Genomic DNA, 22,394 nt, shown 5'->3' with positions numbered 1-22,394 from the left:
AGAGAGGGTTGGAACACAGGGAATGTGTGCTGTGCCTCCTAGGATCAGCTGGGAATCACCACAGCTGATATGCCCTTCTCCCAAGGAAGGAAAGACTCCTTGGTGTGTCCATGCCAAGCCCCAGAGCTCCTGGCTGAGGTGGGAGAGTGTTCAGGCAGTTTGACAGAAATGTTGAGAAAGACCTCCAAGATCTGTGAGCCTGACACTTCTCTGTTCACCCCAACCATGGCCCACACCCATGAGTTTGCTGAAAACATCACAGAATCCACAGTCACAGATTTCACAGAATATTCTGAGTGGGAAGGGACCCACCAGGATCACCGAGTCCTTCAGGGAATCATTCAGCCTTTTGAGGAATGGCCTGTTCTGGGATCAAACCCAGATTTGGTGTTATTAGCCTCATGCTTGCCTCCACCTGGGCTGGGCAGGATATCTGACCACTCTTCTAGGGAAGAAATTCTCCCTGATATTCAGCCTGAGCCTCCCGTGGCCCAGCCTGAGGCCGTTCCCTCCCCTCCTGTCCCTGTTCCCTGGAGCAGAGCCCAATGCCCCTGGCTGTCCCCTCCTGGCAGGAGTTGTGGAGAGTGATAAAGTCACTCCTGAGGCTCCTTTTCTCTGGAGTTCAGTGCTGAGCAGCCCAGCTGTCACCCCTGAACGCCAATCCCAGGATTTCCTGCAGCAGCACTGAGCTCCATGCCCGGCAGTGACCCCGGTGCTGAGCCGGGTGCTGTGACACACCGAGGCCTTTCTGCAGCCTGGCTGTGGCACCAGAGCCCTGCAGCCTAATCCAGCAGCCCTGGGGAGAGGACAGACCTGGTGACAGATCAGTGTGCCCATGTCCCTGAAGCAGGGAAATGCAGGTTAACCAAGGGTGGGATGCCACCAGCACACTCTGCTCTGTCCCACTGTCACCTGCAGCAGTCACACGGGGACTGCTGCGCCCATCTCTCGGGGAACTTGCCTGCCTGAGTGCTGATTTGCCTCTCAAGCATCACTAAACCATTGAGAGTCGCTCCATTGCAACCCCCAAGGCCAGTTTTGCTCACCATACAGGGAGCACAAACTCGGATTTCAGTAGATTGGTGGTGGTTCAGTTCCAACAGCTTGGAGAGGTGTGATGCTGCTTCGTGTTTAAAGTCATGGAATCCCAAAATAGTCTGGTTTGGAAAGGAGCTTAAAGCCAATCCAGTTCCACCCCCTACCATGGGCAGGGACACCTTCCACTGTTCCAGGTTGCTCCAAGCCCTGTCCAACCTGGCCTTGGACATTTCCAGCAATCCAGGGGCAGCCACAGCTGCTCTGGGCAGCCTGTGCCAGGGCCTCACCACCCTCACAGGGAAAAATATTTAGCTCAGACAATTTATCTTTCTGCTCAGGATTTCCAGCTCAGAGCCTGAGCTGCCAGCATTGAGTCTCCTCTTCTTTATTAAATAATTACTGAACCTTCAGACTCCCTGAACAAATCTCCCCTGTGCCCCGTGTGAGGCTGCTGTGTTGGCTCCACCGTGGACAGAAACTCTGGAAATAATGCACACCAACACCTTGTGCAGGCAGCTGCAGAGAGGATTTTCAAGGCATTTCTTTCCAGAGGGAGAGATCCATTTCCTTTCTCATTACCTGGCTCTGTGTAGAGACACTGGGCTCTGCATCCACAAGCAGACCCCCATTCCAGCTTCCAGCGTGCCCAAGCTGCTCTTTGGGAAAGGCCACAGGTGGGTGTTTACAAACACAATACAACACACTCCTAACAGGATGAGATCTGGAGTCCTTGGAGGATTGCACGGGATAAAAACTGGCAGGATAGAAACTGATGCAGAAAATGGAGAGATAAAAAGGATGGGTGACTTCCTGATGTCATTGCTACCACCAGGAACATGTGGTCGTGTGGTGAGGGCCTGGGAAGATGCCTTCACTCTGCTTTTACCTCCAAGACATTATTTCAGGTCCTCTGGGCCTTCTCAGGGAGGCTCTAGGATTGTGCTGGAGTTTTTTAACCCATGGCATTGGATTTAGGCAGATTTTTAGTGTGAGGGTGGGCAGGCCCTGGCACAGGGTGCCCAGAGAAGCTGTGGCTGCCCCTGGATCCATGGAATGTCCCAGGCCAGGTTGGACAGGGCTTGGAGCAACCTGGGACAGTGGAAGGTGTCCCTACCCGTGGCAGGGGAGGGACTGGATGAGCTTTAAGGTCCCTCCCAGCCCAAACCATCCTGGGATCCCATGATATGGACTAAGGACAAATCCAATCAAACAAACCTTTGTGTGAAAGAAATAGACATCCCAAGGGAAAGGCAGATTTAGTTTTAATCCAAAAAGCTTAAGGCTAACGTTAGAGGTCAGATGAGCAGTTCCTTCCTTGGACAGAACTTCTGTCCAGTGCACTGTCTTGAAGTGACAGATTTATTTGCCATAATTTAATGCCAGCTACAGAAAGATCGGATTTTTCCTGGCTCTTCATATTCTGGCAGGAGAGAGGGACTGATGAGGTCTGATGCAAAGGCAATGAAAAATGTGAGAGATCTCCATAAAGAGAAGCAGTCAGCTTTAAGGTTCAGCTGGATGAACTGCTGCAAGGATTTATGGTGTGGAAGGCAGAGCTGTGGCAGCTTCTGGAATCATTGCTGCAGTCACACAGACAAGGGAAGGGACCCCAGCCTGGGGAGGGCAGGGCAATGTCCAAACCAGGCTCATCCCTCATGGCTCATTCTGGACATGTCCATGTGTAAAAGTGACTTAGGGGAGTGAGTGCCATCACCTTTAGATCAGACCTTGAAATCTCATTAATTACAGACTAAGAATCATGGGATGGTTTGGGTTGGTAGGGGCCTTAAAGCCAATCCCATTCCACCCCCTGCCATGGGCAGGGACACCTCCCACTATCCCAGGTTGCTCCAAGCCCTGTCCAGCCTGGCCTTGGACACTTCCAGCAATCCAGGAGCAGCCACAGCTGCTCTGGGCAGCATGTGCCATGGCCTTACCACCCTCACAGGGAAGAATTTCTTCCCAATATCCCACCTAACCCCACCCTCTGGCAGTGGGAAGCCATTCTCCCTTGCCCTGGCATTGCATGTCTTGGTAAAATGTCTCTTCATCATTGCATGTCTTGGTAAAATGTCTCTTCATCTTTCTTGAATCCCCCCTTTATATATTGAAAGTCCTCTATAAGGTCTCCTTGGAGCCTCCTCTCCTCCAGGTGAACCATCCCAGCTCTCCCAGCCTTTCCTCCCAGCAGATCTGCTCCATCCCTCTGCTCACCCTGGTGCCTCCTCTGGGCTCTCTCCAGCAGCTCCAGCTCCTTCCTGTGCTGGGCCCAGGGCTGGGGCAGCTCTGCAGGTGGGCTCTCACCTGAGCAGGGCAGAGGGGCAGAATCCCAATCCCTTTCCTGCTGCCCACGCTGGGATCAGAGCAGGACAGGGTTGGGGTCAGTACAGAAATCCATCTCCTGGCCTCCAGACCCCAAAGGCTCCATAATACAAGACAGGGGAAAAAAAATTGTCTTTCCCTGAATCACAGGAAAGGTCCTGTCCTCCCAGCACCTCCACAGACCTTGCAGTCATCAAAAAGCAAAGGGAACTGTCCCCAGGAGGTTCATGGGGGGAACCCTGTCACCCTTCCTGCCACCCACCCCTGTGGGGCTCCTGGGACACTCAACCCTACTTACTTTGGTGAAGACACATCTCAGGACCAGCTTCTCTTTTGGTATTTCATCACGTTCCAACCAACAATGTGAGGGAAAATGAAGGAAATGCTCTATTTTTAGCAGATAAAATGAAAATTTAAAGCATTACCTAATCCAGAGCCTTTGTGGGACTGCATTTCACTGGTTGGCTGCAAAACCCTGATGTGAGAGGAAAGATAAAGCCATGAGCTCCCCCTTCCCAATTCCAGGCACACAGGTGCATCCATGCATTGGAATGAGGTGTGAACTGGGCAAACCCAGCTTGGGGTAAATAAAGGTTTTACCAGAATAACACATTGTATTAATCTGCAGATGTGTAAATAATGATGGGAAGTTATCCTGGAAGTTTTCCTCAAAGCATCCTGAAAGCCCTTCTTATATAATCACCAATTTATATGGATGTCCTAGAATGCTTAGGTTTGGCAATCAAAAATGGAAACAAGTCCTTGCTCAGGAATTTGGTAATTACCCATGGAATAGAATAATTTAGAAAGACCTCCAGGGTCATCAAATCCAATTTTTGCTCAATTCCCACCTCGTCACCAGCCCAGAGCCCCGAGTGCCATGTCCATGAGTTCCTTGGACACCTCCAGGGATGGGGACTCCACCACTCCCTGGGCAGCCCCTTCCAATGGAATTCATCCCAAATACACCCCTGCTCCCTGGGGATAAGGACAAATCCATGCCAAGGAGGGAAAAACTCTGAGCAACTGGTGTAGCAGAAAGTGTCCCTGTCCACAGCAAGGGACTGCAGTGAGATGAGCTTTATGGTCCTTCCAACCCCGCTGCTGTGATTCTCCTCCCTCCTCCTGCTTTGGGGGATGGAAAGCTGTCCCTGTGGTGTGCTGGGTTTAGGATCCCAAGCAGGGAGCTTCTCCCACATCCATGGAAAGCGGCACAGGGGGTTCTGCAGCAGATACAAACAGGGCAGGGAGGGGCTCTGGGACCTGAGCACCCCCAGCTCCACAGGCTGCACCTGGCAGCCCAAAATCGCTTCCAGTTAAATCCAAAACCCTACTCAGCAGCACCTGCCAGTTCCCCAAAATGTAAATTTTCCAGGCAGACGATATTGATATGCACTGACACTCCACAGGGGACTGGGGGAGTTGGGAATTTGCCAGAAATAGGCAGCTCTTACTTCTGCTTAAAACTCACTTTTCATCTCACATTCAATTATCAAGCACAGAATGTATTTTTAGCAGCTGGCATTAGGAGAGCGCTGTCACTTTTGTTCCAGCCTGACTTGAAAGTTGCATTTATGGGAAGACTTGGAAGAGTTTCTGGTGTTCCTGTCCCAAAACTGGCAAAGAGGAGCAAGGAGAGGCTTAGCAGGTGTCTCTAGATCCCCCCCAAAATAAAAGAAATCCATGCTGAGGGTGGTTCAGGGAATTGGGGTCTGATGCAGTGCTTGCAGGGATGACAGAGAGGCAGAAAATGAGGCAGCTGATGTTGACAGTGACATTTTTAACAGGATAGCAGCGCTCAGGATTCAGGGACCTTCCTGCCCCTGTTGCAGCAGCAGGAAGATGAAGCAGTTTGGAAGAAATCTGTCAGAAAGACGTGGCTCCAATCCCTCTCTTGGTGCCCCCGATCCTCCTGACACCAGTGCCAGCACCCCTCAGCCCTCCCCTCAGCACGGGGGTCCCACCAAGGTTTGCCTTGCAGGAGATGGATGCCACAAGGCTGTTGGGGGAAGCAAAGGAAGTTGTTAAAGCCTCTTGTTTCCCTCTCCCTTTCACAATGCATCTTTTATTCCACTGGAAATATGAACCAGCCTGGTAAATGCTCAGGATTAGATTGGAAAGAAAGAAAACAAAAGGCAGCAGTTGCCTGGGTTAGGAGCGTTTGGAGCTGCCGTTGTAGCTTCTTGCCAGGTGTTTTGTTGAGTTCAAGTAAAACATCAAAGTCCATTATCTTCCCTGCCTTGCCCTCAGCTCCTCGAGCCAGCGCACAGCACAAAATTAATTTGGTTTATTCCAGCACACGCAATAGCCGCCTATCTTCCCGACTCCCTGGCTGGAAGGAAACAAATTTCCTCCTTAAGCAGTTTCCACTTGACCTGCTCTTTTCTCCACGGAGAAAATTGAGGTCAGGGAGCTGCTGTTGTGCAGTGGCTGCCGTTCTCCCGATGCTCCATGGCCAACAGGGTCCCTGCCCTGCTGCTGCTGGTGCCTCCAGATCTCCCAGCTGGGGCTCCTGCCTGCTCCCTGCTCCCACGAGACCCTGGCAGATTTAGGAAGGCAACAGCTTCATTTCCCACTTGGTCCAATTATTTTTTAAGCCTCTCCTGTGCTGCTGGAGAGGTTATATCTGGTGAGGCCTGGAAATAAAAGCAGAGCTGTGGCGGGGGCAGAGCTGCCAGGAGGTGTCAGTGACTCCAGCCATCCCATTAACAGGCAGATGTTCATGGGCTGCACTGAGCTGGAAATGCAACAGGAGAGGGATTTGTCTCCATGTTTCTTTCCTCTCTTTTTATTTCTGCTTAGGAAAGTGGGAGCAGACCCCTGAGTCTCCCCACACTCTCCTTGCCCGTGGCTGAGTGCGTTTGGAGCCACAAGGAGGGGATGGGTGGCCACTTCCAGCCCATGGGACAGGCCCTGAGCTTTCCTACCTGCTGGATTAGCTGTGCCAGGGATCTGGTACTAATTCCCATCCCAGGGCTGTTCTCCAGCTGTTTGCCACGAGAAGCAGAGCAGAACCTCTGAGGCCATCCCCAGTGTCACCACACGGGCTCTGACACAGGGACAGGGGATATGGCCATGCCAGCTCTGGATGTCTGAATTCTCTGCCACAGGGATTCCCAGCACCACTGACACCCCCACCCACCCTCACCTGCATCCCAGGGCTGCCCAGCAGGGCGAGGAAGGCCGGGAAAGGAGGTCAGAGCTGTCCCTGGAGGCACAGCTGACAGGAGCTCATCGCAGCCTGACTGGCAGCAGCGCCCATCAGGGAGCACCGGGTCCCCTCAAGCTCCTGCAGTCCTGTCTGAGCACTGGTTTTGGGGGATGGGGCAGGGATTTCTCCCTGCCAAAGCAATCCTCCTTTTCTTACAGCTTCCAGCTTCCAGCTCAGGGTGATGGTGAGAGGGAAGTGGAGGTCCAGCTCCAAGGGCTGAGGGTGCAGAGGCTGGAGCTCTGAACCGTGAGAAGGAAGCCATGGGAGATACCCACACTGTGTGTGACACCTGCCCCAGTTATTCCATTCCTGTGACCAGAAGGGATGAGGGGAAATCCACAGATGTGGAGGCACTCTTTGGGTCTTCAGTCTCAGGGGGAAGAGTTTGGCCTTGCAAGAAAAGGGTCCCAGTCCTGCAATTCCTTTACCCACCTCCGGTGGATTCACCAGGTTGTTATATGTAGTAGATACAATTTGCGCCATTTCCAGTATGATATATGTGATATTGAATATTTGTTGGCATATACGTTTGTATTAGGACTCCCCCCCACCCTCATAAGTGAAACTTGGTGTATGTTGAAACCCGATTTACAAGTAAAAGGATGTGGCTGGGCAGGGAGATGGGCCATGTCCGAGATGGATCTCATGGAAATCCTCGGGCAGATACATGTGAATGCAGGGTTCCTGTAAATTCCATCAAGGGATTCAACAACTCCTGGACACTGAATTGTTCTTCCTCATCACCAAAAAAAGAAAATCTTATTAACCTATGGACTCTGAATGGAAGACTGACTGCCGAAATCTTGGCCTCAGGTGGAATTTTCTCTATAAAAACCTCTTGTGCCAGGATGGAGGTGTGTGGGCATAGAGGAAAACCTCTGCTGAGGTTGACTTCTTTGTTGCACACCCAGGGCCGACCCCGGGCTTGGCACTGTTCTTTCTTTGTGGCTGGCTAGATAGAATTTGATTGCAAAATAAATATTTTATTTTTCCATTTTAATTTGGCTGGACAAATTTTCATTTATAACAAGGTGAGGAACAATCCGCGTCCCCCAGTCCCTGTGGAGGGGCAGCGGGGCCACTGTGGGAGCCCACAGTCCAGCGGGATGGGTCTGACAGGCAGAGGCAGGAGTTTCTCTGTAACTCTTGCTTCAGGAGCCTGTTAATGTGGATTTGCTAATTCCTGGAGCACGGCAGAGCTGATGCATCAGTGCCAGCCGTGCACCTCTGATGACTGCAGAGCTGCTGGCTCAGCACTCCCATTACTCCTTGATTACAATTTATTTACTTCAGGGAGGTGACAGAAGAATCAAAACAAGGCCAGAGTCCTGGGCAAAATCCCCGCAGGCCAGGTCCATCCCAAGAGGAGAGCTGTGGAATTGTGTGGGATTAGTGGGGTGTCCTGGCAAGGAGCTGGACTCTGTGATCCTCCATCATCCTCGTGGATCCTTCCAGCTCTGGGGATTCTATAATTCCATGATTCCCTTTGGAAATGGGCAAGATCCACCCCTTCCCAACTGATACACAGAGAGGGGGAAACTGGAATATCATGATTTCAGCGTAAGGGAAAAATGTGGATAACCAAGGATGCATCAAGCTGAAGGCAGCAGACTTCCAGGCCTTGGGTGATAGTGCTGCATTTCACCTGCTCTGAAATAAACTGTTGTATTTCTGAGGTATCAGGAAAGCACAGTTTTCCCTAATTCCCACATTTGATTATTGATTTCCAGGGAAAACTTCCTGCCTTGTCAGTACCCGGAGTAAGAGACAGTGAATAATTCCCAAGAAATTATTTTCGTGACAAATCCAGCCTTTTTCTCTCTGCTCCTGGAACACACACGGACTAATTGTGTTTTTTTCTGGGCTGGAAATGATTCCACACCTCCGGCCGATGACTTTGAGCGTTTGTTTTTCGCTGTGTGAGCTGATTTGGAGAAGAGATCTCCCGTCTATGCTGGATATTTGCATCCAGATGCTTGTGAGCTGTTCTCCTTGCCTTCCTTTCTCTTCTTTCACGGCAAAACAAACCCACCTAGAAGCGACAGCCAGGAAAGCAGCTGCCAAATAGTTTGTGTCTGAACTCTAAAGGATTTGCTGAGGCCACCGTGCTCAAAGCCTCCCCAGTTACACAAAGGCCGTGCTGCCAAAGGCTAATAAAGATGCCTAAGTGGTGAGTGTATTATAATTACCTAGCAGCTCGTTTGCAAAAGCACCAGCAGTTAAAAGGCAGCAAATGAAACGATGCCGGCCTTCCTGAGCTTCCCACATAATGAACAAACACATTGCCCATGGCAAGCTCACAGGAACAGATCTTTCATTACGATAAAAGAGTCTTAACCTTGACCAGCCGCTCCTCTCTGCCTTCATGGCACTTGTTCCACAACTCAAATAGTTTGTTTTCCAGCCCTTTGATTCCCACAAAATGCTACAAAATCAAGCATTTCTTATTCAATAGATGCACACGAGGTTTTTTTTTTTCATATTTCTTCAGATCTTCCTCGCGCAGTTTAGAGCAGAAAGTGTCTGGCATAAATTCCTGATTGCATTATTAATGTGGAAAAGGGAACATCTGAAGTTAATCTATTCCACTAATGGGTGCTATATAATACATTAAGTCAGGTTAAGCGTGTGATATAATAAAGATCTGCCGGGTGAGATATTCTGAAATTACTGATTTAAGCATAATGGTTATTTTGGTCAATGGTTATAGATTTTTAATAGAATTCCCATCTCAGTGCTGGCTGAAAGGGGAGGAAATCTTGTTCTGGACCTCAATGAAAGAACCCTTGTAACAGTCTTAGAGCAGTTTTGGGGTGTCACAGTATGGAAAGGATCTAAAGCATCCAAAGGGGGGATACAAGGATGGGGAAGGGTCTGGAGGGGCCACAACAAGGAGCAGCTGAGGGCACTTGGTCTGTTCAGCTGGAGAACAGGAGACTGAGGGCAGAGCTCAACCCAACCCACAACTTCCTCCCAAGGGGCTGCTCCCATCTCTGCTCTCTGGGACCAGGGACAGGACCCCAGGGAACGGCTGGAGCTGTGCCAGGGGAGGTTTAGTTTGGATATCAGGGAAAGATTGTTCCCCCCAAGGGTGTCAGCCACTGCCCAGGCTCCCCAGGGAATGGGCACGACCCCAAGGTTGCCAGAGCTCCAGGAGCATTTGGACAAGGCTCTTAGGGATGCACAGGGTGGGATTGTTGGGGTGTCTGTGCAGGGCCAGGAGCTGGACTGGATGATCCCTGTGGGTCTCTTCCAGCTCAGAATATTCTATGAATATTAACACTTTTGTATTCCCCAGAACAAGTTCCCTGGCTATTTCTAAAATCTTTGTATTAAAAGAATCAAAATGTAGAATTCAAGCATCTGATCGAAGTGATAAGAATTTCTTGGTGCTCATATCACTCAATTCAAATGTCAGCTCAGAAGGTGAGTAAGTCTACAAGCTGGTCTTTAATTCACAATGAAAAGGAATTTACAAGGAAAAGGAGTATACAAAGAAATGTATCAGCTGTGCTTTAAGATATTTTTTTCCCTTTTTTTGTCTAGATCAACAAAACTGAATATATTTCACCCTGGAGAATGAGCCTCCTCCTGGATTCCATAGGGCTGAATAAGGAGATCCATTTCAAGGGCTCCGCAGGCAGCAGGATTGCCCTGAACACTGTTGCAGCTCCCATTTTTCCTGCCACAAAAGCACAAGGCATCAGCTCACTTCAAACCAAAGGCAAAAAAATTAATGGGATGCTCGGAGAAAACTTTTCTCCAGTGCTATATTCCTTGGGGATTTCCTAGGGAAAAAAATCAAACCCATTTTAAGGCAGGGTGAAACCCTCGTGGGTTTTCTGAGCAATGCAGGGAATGTTGGGTTTATTCTGTGCTGAATTTCCCTGTGTGGATCCTGATCCTTCTGTCTGACCTCAGCAGAGCCAGGCAGAGGAGAGGCACAGCAGCAGGGATCCTCAGGTTCACCTTTGGGTCCTTCCTGCCAAATCCAAGGCTCCCATCCTCTCCCAGGCAGGAATTTTGTTGGGGATGAGCTGGGATGAGCTGAGGCTTCAGCTCTGCCCTCTGCACCCTCCGCTGGCAGAACGGCTCCATGAGGGGACAGAGGGACACGGCCGCCAAGGGAATCTTTGGGAAAGGCCCCAGAGCCTTGGGCTGGGTGGAGGAGGGAGGGAATCCGTGTTTGGGATTGCCCCAGGAGTGCCACACACCTGCACTGTCCCAGGGTGCTCCAAGCCCTGTCCAGCCTGGCCTTGGACACTCCCAGGGATTCAAGGGCGGCCACAGCTTCTCTGGGCACCTGTGCCAGGGTCTGCCCACCCTCACAGGGAGGAGTTCCATCCCAAAATCCCCAAAGCCACACTTTGTTCACCCCAGAGCTTTTCTCCTCCAGGCTGAACCATCCCAGCTCTCCCAGCCTTTCCTCCAGCAGAGCTGCTCCATCCCTCTGCTCACCCTGGTGCCTCCTCTGGGCTCTCTCCAGCAGCTCCAGCTCCTTCCCGTGCTGGGCCCAGGGCTGGGGCAGCTCTGCAGGTGGGCTCTCACCTGAGCAGGGCAGGGGGGCAGAATCCCAATCCCTTTCCTGCTGCCCATGATGGGGATCAGCCCAGGGCACATTTCCTTGTTTAAGGATAATCTACTCAGAAATAATATACAGAAGGGATTTGTATATGAATTACCAATTTTTACTGGGCTGTCGGTAAAGCCTGTGAAAGAAGTCATAAAATGTATCAAAATCAGCAGGAATTCTTCAAGACACTGAGGGCAGAACACTCTGAATTTACACATCTCCCTGGAAGTCAGGCATCTGTAATAATCAGTGACAGGAAACCTGCACTTCCAGATGCATCCAGTCCCTTCCCGAGCTAGGTGAGATAGACCCAGCCTTGCAGCCAGAGCCATGACTGAGGAAGCTGTGAAAGGGCATCTCAGATTTATTTTTATTCACAGACAAAGGTCCTTAATCACCCATGGTAGCTCTGTCCTGCCAGTGAGTAGGATCTCCAGAATCAGTTGTTGTTTGGCTTTGTGTGCTGTGTTGCCCTTGTGTATCTGTGTGCCAGTGCCTAAAGGGGCTCCAGGAGAGCTGGAGAGGGATTTGTGACAAGGACATGGAGTGACAGCATGAGGGATGATGGCTTTAAACTGCAAAGGGATGCCAGGATTAGAGATTAGGAATAAATCCTTCTTGTGAGGGTGGTGAGACCCTGGCACAGGGTGCTCAGAGCAGCTGTGGCTGCCCCTGGATCCCCAGAAGTGTCCAAGGCCAGGTCGGACAGGGCTTGGAGCAGCCTGGGACAGTGGAAGTGTCCCTGCCCATGGCAGGGGTGGGATGAGATGGGCTTTAAAGTCCCTCCCAACCCAAACCATTCTGGGATTCTCTGATTTGGTCCCAGTCCCAATATATCAACCTCCCTGCTCTGTGTGGGGCTGTCACAACAGAGCCACTGCTCCAAGAATTCCAGGCTCATGTTAGGAGGCTCTCACCTCTTTTGGAGGAAAGAGGAAAGGGGAAAGATCCATCTTGGCAGAGACCCACAGTCCTGAGAGAATTCCAGTGCTACCAGCGGGTGTTTCAAGCTGGTGACAAGTCTCAGCACTGTCTGCTCAGCCACGAGTAGCTCCAACCAAAAGCTTGGCAGTGTCTGCAGAAGGTCACTGGCAGTCCCTGCTCAGAGCTGCTGTCCTTGCCCCATCAGGTGTCCCTCCCAGGAGCTGGTGGAACACTGAGCCCTGCTCTGGCCCCGGGGTGGGTCCAACACAACGCTCTCTCCACAAGTTCAGTCCATTTAAAAGTTCTCCCGGACACCAGCACCACTGACCTGCTGCCTGGAACTTAAATCTTATTTCTCAGAGATGTTTGCCCCTTCTTCCACCCAGGCTGGGCTTCACAAAGCCCGTCCTGGGAAACCTCTCCAAGGCTGTGCCCAGACTGCCAGCGTGGTGCTCACTGGGGTAATCAGTGGCACAATGTGTGACAGGGAGGAGAGCACTGTCCATGGCAGGAGCATGTGGGATGGTATCTGCTCCAGTGATATCACTGACTGCAGAGGGCTCGAGCTGGATCAGCAGCAGTTTTCAGTTTGGATTTGCAGCCTGTAAAGTAAACTGGACCTGGTTTGTGTTGGATTTAGAGCCGATGGAGAAAATCTCCCCCAGGCATTCAAAAACAGAAAGAGCAAAAGGAAAAGAAACTCCGGATCAGAAGGATGAAGGGAAATCAGCAATCCACATCCATCTCTTTGGCCACCCCCGTGCCCTGGGAGGAGATCCCGGGGGATTGGTGGTTCTCTGCTGGTGCCCTCTGAAGGATGCTCTGTCCTGGAGCCGCTGCTGCCATTCCAGGCTGGCAGAGCTCTCCTGCCCAGCCCGGCTCATCTGTCACCCGGGACGTGTTTACCAGGCGCTGACAGCCCGCTCTGGGAGGTGATTGATACTGATTGGAATTGTTATGCAAATACACTTTGCTGCTCTCTTGCCTATAGATTCTCTCCGGCTGTGATAGCGGCCCTTTTCTCCCGGGATTTTTCCTCCTTTTTTTTTTTTTTTTTTTTTTTAAAATAAATCCAGGTGAGCTGGACTTTGTGGCCTCAAACACCCTGAAATAGAGCAAATAATGTGACAAACTCTGAGGCTGGATCTTTATCAGTGCCAGGCAACAGAAATGTCTCTTCTACTTTCTGTGTTCTCACCTCACATATTCCTTTGCAAGGATCTGTCACCCTCTGTTGACAGAGACAATTTTCAAAGGTATCAGAGCAACTTAAAGGCTCCAAGTGCCACCTTTAAAGTCAAATCTGTGTTTTCCACAAACATGGGCTTGTTTCAAAGTGGAATACCACCAACAAAGCATTGTTTGAAGTCCAAATGAATCCCTAAGGATGCATCCTTAGCATAAGCTTGGAGAAAGGCTCTGTAAAGGAGAAACTGGGAACAGCTCATGCCTAGAGACTAGGGAGCTGTGGGGCTCAGACTGCCTGGGTAACTCATGGAAAAACACCTAAATAACACCAAAATGTTATGTTCTGGTGTCCTCGACAGCCACCTGACTGCACAATGACATCAAAAATAATTTTTTTAATTTGGGAGATATTCCTGCACTACTTTGCCAGTTCTACCTGCCCAGAGCTGCCCTGGAGCCAAGAGATGACCTTTTGTCTGGAGTGAAGAGCTTTGCTCATATTCACAAGGAACATTTTAATTTGAGCCCAACTTTTGAGAATGGGACCCACTGGATCAGTCCTGTGCCTACGATTCCCTTTGATCCGCTCCTGCCTCTCCTCTTTAATCAGGCACCTTGTAAGGGTGGGAAGGGACATTTACAGCCACACTCCTTCTCCTCCCAAACAATCAATGGTTATTAAGTGCATCTTTGGGTTGAGGAGGTGAGGAGAAAGACAGCAAGAATTCACATTGCTCATCAACCCAGAGAGACTTCATTTTCTATTAGGGCTGATAAACAAGCTGGGAAAATAAATCAGTTACCTGCTGCTGCCTGACAGGCATCACCAAGTTGCTCCTCGGAATGTGACACACTGGGACTGGGTTCCCAGTTCTGCTGGGGTGAGGCAGGAGCACCGACAGCTTCCCAAAGGGCTTTTCATCCTCCTTTTTGTGGAATGAAGCCCTGGGAGGCCGATCTGCTACGGAAACACCCAGAAAAGGCATCCCAAGCTCTGCCAAACAGCAAAGAGGAGTCAAAAAAGCCTTTTAGGGCGTGGAGTGTCCCAGCATGGATCAGCTGGTGACAGATATTGTGCTGAGGTGACATGGGAGGTCATCAAGTGATGTATGGGGAGAGAGGAGAGGAGAGGAGAGGAGAGGAGAGGAGAGGAGAGGAGAGGAGAGGAGAGGAGAGGAGAGGAGAGGAGAGGAGAGGAGAGGAGAGGAGAGGAGAGGAGAGGAGAGGAGAGGAGAGGAGAGGAGAGGAGAGGAGAGGAGAGGAGAGGAGAGGAGAGGAGAGGAGAGGAGAGGAGAGGAGAGGAGAGGAGAGGAGAGGAGAGGAGAGGAGAGGAGAGGAGAGGAGAGGAGAGGAGAGGAGAGGAGAGGAGAGGAGAGGAGAGGAGAGGAGAGGAGAGGAGAGGAGAGGAGAGGAGAGGAGAGGAGAGGAGAGGAGAGGAGAGGAGAGGAGAGGAGAGGAGAGGAGAGGAGAGGAGAGGAGAGGAGAGGAGAGGAGAGGAGAGGAGAGGAGAGGAGAGGAGAGGAGAGGAGAGGAGAGGAGAGGAGAGGAGAGGAGAGGAGAGGAGAGGAGAGGAGAGGAGAGGAGAGGAGAGGAGAGGAGAGGAGAGGAGAGGAGAGGAGAGGAGAGGAGAGGAGAGGAGAGGAGAGGAGAGGAGAGGAGAGGAGAGGAGAGGAGAGGAGAGGAGAGGAGAGGAGAGGAGAGGAGAGGAGAGGAGAGGAGAGGAGAGGAGAGGAGAGGAGAGGAGAGGAGAGGAGAGGAGAGGAGAGGAGAGGAGAGGAGAGGAGAGGAGAGGAGATCCCACTACTTCAGGAAACATCTGGGACTACAAAAGCCCGTGGAGTGGTTGAAGTCCCTAGCTAGTCAAGGCAGACAGCATAGGCAGATCCTTCCTCACCTTGGAGCAGGTGGGAAGGGATTTAAATCTGGGCATTTTGTCCTGATGCTACAGTGAGTCCAATCAGGAGACAATAACAAGCTCCAGGACTATCAGTTTCAGGCTGACACAAGATGGATCAAGGTGCTGAGTTCCTGGGAACACATTTTTCCTGTTTCCCTATCAGAGCTCCAACAGAAAAAGTGCTGTTAAACAATCTGGCTCCAGATCCACACCACCCATCCGTGGGAGCATGGAACAAATGGGAGCCTCTTCTTAATGGGAAATTGCAAATGCTCCATTACCCACCCCGTTATTCACATGTTTCTCCTGCCTTTTGACTCCTGGCAAGCCTGCAGCTCCAAAAGGAAATTTTCAGAAATATCAACAATGTCCCTTAATCACTGCAATAATAAATCATCCCTTGTAACAGGGGAACTTCAGTCTGACCAAAAAAATGAAAGTTTAGGAAAACTACTGAATTATTCATGCCTTCAGTTGCTGTGACAGAGAGCAGAGTTACATTAGGATAGTGAAAATTCCAAAGAATTTGCAGGATTTGGTGGAATAAGGAGATGCTACAAATCAGTGTTGGCAAAACACACAGGAATAACCAGGCCTCGGCCATCACATGGAGTGAATGCATGGTAGGAAACACCTCTGCATCTCCAAACTGCCATAACAAGGCAGGAGAAAGGGAAAATTGACTCTGTGAATGCTGAGCGAGGCAAAATAAAGGAATCAGCAGCAAGGAGAGCTCCAAAATCCAGTTCCTGGCCTGTCCTCAGACATGGAGCAGCCAGTGACCAGCAAATCCCAGAATCCTAGGATGCTTTGGGTGGGAAAAAGCTCATTCAGTTCCACCCTCTTCCACTATCCAAGGTTGCTCCAAGCACTGTCCAACCTGGCTTTGGACATTTCCAGGGATCCAGGAGCAGCCACAGCTTCTCTGGGCACCCTGTGCCACAGCCTCACCATCCTCACAGCCAAGACTTTCTTTCCAGTATCCCATCTAAACCTGTCCTTAGCTAGTGTGAAGTCACTGACCCTTGTCCTATCCAAATTCCATTTTTTCCCCTCCCAACACTGTATACACATGGGTTAATTCCCAAGTGCTGGGTTTGCAATCCAGTTATCAGTGGAGTAAAAAAAAAAACACTAAACATGGTTAGAAAATTCCTCATCTGTCCTGGTTTCAGGTGCTGTAATGAAGATGCAGGACCTTTCAGCTCAATTCAATCAGCCCCATTCACCAGGCACCTTATGATCCATTAGTTCAGTCCCTCCAAATTTGATTGCAGCGTGTTTTGATTCCAATCAATTGTTTTCAGCTCTTCTCCATTGATTTCCATGGACTCACATTATTCTGCTGAGGCTTCAGTTAAATTTGGGGGTTTGGGCCCAGCCAGGAGCACCATGGGCACCTCGTGGCAGTGGCTGGGCTGGGCCAGCTCTGCCCAGAGCATGGCCAGCAGCACCCTGCTCCCAGCAGAGCAAGGCAAGATGAAATTCCAGCTCCAAGACTTTTCCAAACCATGTTCCCTATCCCCTGGCTTCAGGGGGAGAGCAGAACTGCAGCAGAATCAGAGGAAACCTCATCCATAAAACGTTGGGGCACAAGAGGAAATTTTTCACAGTGAGAACAATCAGCCATTGGAATAATCTCCCCAGGGAAGTGGTGGATTCCCCAACTTTGGACACTTTTAAGGTTTAGCTGGACAAGGAGCTGGGTCATCTTGTCTAGACTGTGCTTTTGCTAAGAGAGGTTGGACCAGGTGATGTTTGAGGTCCCTTCCAATGCATTATTCCAGGATTCCATGAACTGTGACCTAACCAGGTGTGACAGAGCGAAGAGACATGCATAGAGGAGTCTTCAGGCTCTTTTTTAGAGTCACAAACTCTGTGGGATGAAGAACCAGAACTAAACCAGAACTTCACTCTAAGCTACTGATCTGATTACTGGTCTAAAAGCTGTAAGGAGAGAAAGAGGATGGCTAGAAAAAGGTCTGAATTGGGGACAGCCAGTGGAGAAAGCTCCACAAAACAGGGAATTTGTCTCCTGGCACACTGGTCTGTGTCTCTGGCTGTGAGAACTTCTGGCTGGACAAGTGGTTCCTAAAATCCAGACAGGAAAGGACCTGCTGTCCCCAGGGAGAGCTCTCAGAGGATGCTGCTTCACTCCTCTCCTGCTGACATTTTCTCCAGTTTAATTGACAGGGAATATTTCCTTGTGCACCCTCCCGAGTTGGCCCAGCTCATGCAGAACTGACACCCATCCAAGCAGGATGAGGCAGGAGACTCCCTGAGCTTTGTCACAAAATCAGGGCAGTGAAACAAAGCCACAGAGGATCTTTCCAACTCAGTGGAAAGGTTGCTGCCAAAACCCCAGCACTGCGTTATCCCAGGAAGGAAGTCTGAAATGCAGACAGTGGCCTGGAGAGATTTTGATGGAAATCCCAGGTGGGAGCAATGGAAAAAGCAGCTGCCACTTGAATCTGGAATGATGAAAAGTTGACAGTGGTGACATTTGAAACTCTGGTGACTTTTCTGAAGCTCAATAAGCAGAGCAGAGGAAAATCCCTGAGCAATGGTACGGAGGCCATGGGATGTCACTTTGCACTGCCCTGCAGGGAAAGGGACGTCCAGTTTACAGCCCAGTCACCACACTGGGATCCCCAGTCCCACCAGAATGCCTCAGGTTCCACCCCCACCCCAGGTAGCAGGTGCTGCAGGACTCTATGTGTTCCCCTCATGGGCACCTGAGCTCCTGAGAGATGATTCCCTGTGTGTGACTGGGGGGGAAGGAACTCGGAGAGAGCAGGAAAACCTTCCCGGCAGTGCTGCTTAATGGAGTGCGAATGAATTGGACAGCACTCCTGCTAATGTGTCAGGAGTATGCTTAGCAGTGGGAATGACCTTGTTGAAGCTAAAAAATGAACACATTCACAGCTCCACGAGCAGGAGCTGCTGGATGCTCCATGCAAATTCTCAGCGCTGCTGTTCTGATGCTGATTCTGCTCCTGTCCCAAAGCTCTGGAAGAATGGAGCCTTTTGTGGAGGGATGGAGAGGATTTAGGGAACTGCTTTTCCTTTTGCATGCTGTGTTCTAAGGTAGAAAGGCTCAGAAGGCCTGGAAAAGAGAGGGGAGTGACCTTAGACCCCTTTCCAGTTCCTTAAAGAGCTCCAAGAGAGCTGGAGAGGGACTTTGGACAAGGACATGGAAGGACAGGACAAGGTGGAATAGCTTTCCACTGCCAGAGGGCAGGGTTAGATGGGATATTGGGAAAAGATTCCTCCTTGTGAGGGTGCTGAGGGCCTGGCACAGGTTGCCCAGAGAAGCTGTGGCTGCCCCTGAATCCCTGGAAGTATCCAAGGCCAGGTTGGACAGGGCTTGGAGCAGCCTGGGATAGTGGAAGGCCCATGCAAGTGGATGAGCTTCGAGGTCCCTTCCATCCCAAAGCATTCTGAGATTCTCTGATTTTAACTCTGGCCTTGTAAGAAAGCATCAAGCATTACAATATGGAGTTCCAGGGTTGCATGTGCACTAAATTGAGCCTAGGGACTAATGGGAATGGGCCTGACTCCTGAACAGCTCACTGGCTTCAGCTCCAGGTGTGCTCATCAATCTCCAATGCGTTGAACATATACTGCAGTGAAGCAGCTATGAATGGAGTTATCTGAAAAATAAAATAAATCCATGTGGTTCCTGGGAATCCTCCACATACAGGAGGTCATGGCCTGTGCAGTCCCCTGACAGCACAGACACAGCTCAAATTAGACATTTATTTAGCGTGCATTTACAACATGTGATTAACCTCATGTATTTAGATTTTTTCATGTTGGCTTTTGAAAAGAGTCTCTTAGGAAGAAGAAAAGCAAAAGGGATAAAACTGCTGAAATTCATGTCTTTGAGCAAAACCTTTCACCCAATTCTGCCTATTTTAAAATTCTTTCAAGCAAAGGGTTTATTTCAAGACACTGTCCTGAATGGTGTGAACTGGTATTGGGAAATATAAGCATAGAAGAAAGCTTGGAAAGGATGGGAAAAGGAGAGGATCAGCATATAAAACATTACTGTGGGAGAGGGTAAAAAGGAAGGTGAATCCCAAAGCTGAGTCAGGACATATTGGCTTGCTCAGACTCAAACTCTACCTGTGTCCACCTACTCTCCCAGCTGTTAAAAACCTTCCCATGTCCATGCTGAAAATCCCAGAGTCCCAGAATCACTGAGGTTGGAAAAGATGTCCAAGATGATCAAGTCCAACCTGTGACTGATCCTGACCTTGTCACCAGCCCAGAGCACTGAGTGCCACGTCCAGTTTTTCTTGAACTTCTCCAGGGATGGGGACTTCACCACCTCCCAGTGCCTGACCACCCTTTCCATGAAGAAATTCCTCTTGATGTCCAACCTGACCTTCCCCTTGAGGTTGTCTCCTCCTGTCCTGTGCAGGTGGAAGAAGGTGCCCCTGGCACCACTTGTGTTGCCTTGATGCAAGAGGCAAGACAAATCCCCAGATTACCACTCCCAGCAGGAAAATTGCCCTTCCCAGCAGGTGTTTCTGCAAGGTCTGTGTCTTGCAGGAAGAAAGCACCTTCCTGTCTAAATCAGGAACAGGATTTGAGGCACAGGAGGGCACTAAAATTAGGAAGGGTGGGAGGATTGAGGGTTTTTCTCCTTCCTGATCTCAGGTTATTGATAGAAATTTATCAGCAGGAAGGCCACCCGGTGCTGGCTGGAATAAAATCCTCTTACCAGGAACAGGAGGCTGCTGCCTCCGTGTCCCTCACCCAGTGGAGCTCCCGCTTCCTCTGCTGCCATGCATCCAAATGCCGAGACTTTCCAGGGAACGGCGCAGCTTAAGCAGGATTGATTTATGCCCCCTCCAGAGTGTTCCCTGGATGCTCAGAATGCATTTGTATCCCTGGTCCCTAGCAAGTGCTCCTCGGAGCTGTGTTATTGGAAAGAAGGACTTTCCAATGCCCTGGCACATTCCCGCTTCCGTGCGGCACGTGGCTGATAACGGATTTGTCAGCGGAATTGCCTCGCTATCAAAACAGTAAAAGCCAACTGGCAAGGTGACACTTTGGGGGAATTTGGTTCCCTCTTTGTGGGTTCCTCTCACTTTGTTTTACGTGTGATATCTTCTTCTCCCTGCCTCTCATTGGAAGGTCAGTGCAGTGGGGGAAGGAAGTTGGTGTTAAAAGGAAAAACTTGATTTAGAGCAGACTTGGAGATGCTCAGGAAGATTCCTGACAGGGGGACAGAGGATCAGTCATTTCTGAAGGTGTAGTGCAAACATGCACCCCTTAAGCAACACGTTGGACTCCAGTTCTTCCTCTTGCTCAGGAAGCACTTGGATTGTGGATATAATCTCTGAATTTCCAGAGGCTTTTCGCTGAGACTCTTCACTCCTTTGCTCACAGCAACATAACACAACACTTGCAATTAATTATGGATGCACACAAGTCCAGACATGAGCTCACGCTGTTGGCTTGGCAAAGCAACTTAATTAATAAATAACGATGATGATGATGAATAAAGATGGGAATAAACAAAGAGGGCTCTGTATGAGGGATGAAGCATGAAGTATTCATGCTCCAGGCTGTCAACAGGCTCATTCAGCTGAGCCCACCTCACTTGACAGCACTTCAGCACCTTCCAACCACCCCCAAGCTCCTGGTGGTTCCAGGATTATATCTGGATCCAGACAGGAATTCATCAGCTATGACACCAGAAAAGTGTTTGACTCAGGATCTTTGGATCAACAGTCCACAAAAACTGGGCAACTGGGCCAAGTCCTGCCATGAATAGCACTGAAACAAAGACAGGAGGTGGGGTCACCCACTGCCACGTCCCCCCAGACACTTCATAGAGGCATGGAACCAGCAAAGTTGGAAAAGACCACCAAGATCTTCCACTCCAACCTTTAATGCAAAGTTCTACCTCTAAGGAAACTGCTTCAGAATCATTTAGGTTGGAAAAGCTCTCTAAGATCCCTGAGTCTAACTGTCCCCCAGCATTGCCAAAGCCACCACTGACCCATGTCCCCAAGTGCCACATCCACACGGCTTTTAAAGCCCTCCAGGAATGGGGACCCCACCACTGCCCTGGGCAGCTGTGACAGAGCAGGATAGCCCTTTTGGAGAAGAAATCTTCCCAGTATCCAACCTGACCCTCCCTTGGCACAACTTGAGGCTGTTCCCTCTCATCCTGTCCCTGTTCCCTGGGAACAGAGCCCGACCCCCCTCCCTGTCAGGAGCTGTGCAGAGCCAGAAGGTTCCCCTGAGCCTCCTTTTCTCCAGCTGAGCCCCTTTCCAGCTCCCTCAGCTGCTCCTGGGGCTCCAGGTCCTTCCCTTCCCTGGTCACACTCCAGTCCCTCCATGTCTTTCTCAGAGTGAGGAGAAATGCCAGAGGATTTTGTTTGTACCAAGCCCTGGGCCCCACATCCAGGCTGTGCCCTCCACTCTTTTGATGGACAAACACCCACCTGGGACAGCACATTTCCAACACCGACAAGTTCCAGGTTTGGAGGAAGCCATATCTGAAAGGCTCCTGACCCACTCCAAGGACATTCCAAGCACCCTGTCCTCTCCAACCACACTCACTCTCCTGTTCTCTGTCCCCACTGAGCTCTGCTTGGGAATAGGAGGCTATTCCACCTCACCATTCCCAGGACAGATGGGAAGAGTGAGCAGAACTCACACCATGGGTGACACAGAGCAGGGAATGGGCTGGAGCTCTGCCAGGCTCAGGGCACTTAAAGAGGCTCTGAATGCCCTGAAGGGATTTATTTTAGACCACACCACATTAACCATCAGTAAAGAAGAATCTGAGGCTCCTGCTGCTCGTTCCTCTCTGGCCTCCAGACTCCAGCTCCTTCTTGTATTTGTCCTAACTTAAGTATCGACCTGAATGGGAATGATTGATGAGGGAAAACACTGAGCTCAGCTGAGCTTTTCTTCTCTTCAAAACAGGACTTGTAGCTGGAACTCCAGTTCAGAGGTGTCTCTCAGAAGGACATAACCTCGCTGTATTTTGCCCATTAATGAAGATAATCTGAGAGGGACAAGGCATTTCCCCTTCAAAGATGAGGCAACACTCACTGCATCCTTCATAGAGATTTTTGGGTTTTCTTCAGCTGGAAATTCAGTGTCTGGGGACGCAAGTCTCAGCTTGCAAAACCAATAGCATAAGAACAAGCAGGCTAAATGCTGAAAATCACAGGAAAAAGCCCACCAGGAGAGAAGCTTGCAGCTGGAAATGA

The 22,394-nt window shown here is 50.3% G+C and overlaps 1 long non-coding RNA gene across 2 annotated transcripts in view; it reads right to left on the bottom strand.

Moving 5' to 3' along the window:
- Window positions 1-10,011: 10,011 nt before the first annotated feature.
- LOC140684743 (uncharacterized) overlaps window positions 10,012-22,394 on the bottom strand; it is a 73,160-nt gene continuing 60,777 nt past the window's right edge. For both annotated transcript variants that reach the window (XR_012057452.1, XR_012057451.1), the window contains one exon: window positions 10,012-10,253. This is a non-coding gene — a long non-coding RNA (uncharacterized lncRNA). The remainder of the gene's footprint in view (window positions 10,254-22,394) is intronic.

The sequence above is a fragment of the Taeniopygia guttata genome, chromosome 9 (assembly GCF_048771995.1).
Source record: "Taeniopygia guttata chromosome 9, bTaeGut7.mat, whole genome shotgun sequence".
NCBI classification, from domain to species: Eukaryota; Metazoa; Chordata; class Aves; order Passeriformes; family Estrildidae; genus Taeniopygia; species Taeniopygia guttata.
The sequence above is the reverse complement of the archived record's forward strand: the minus strand, read 5'-3'. Positions and strand labels throughout refer to the sequence as shown.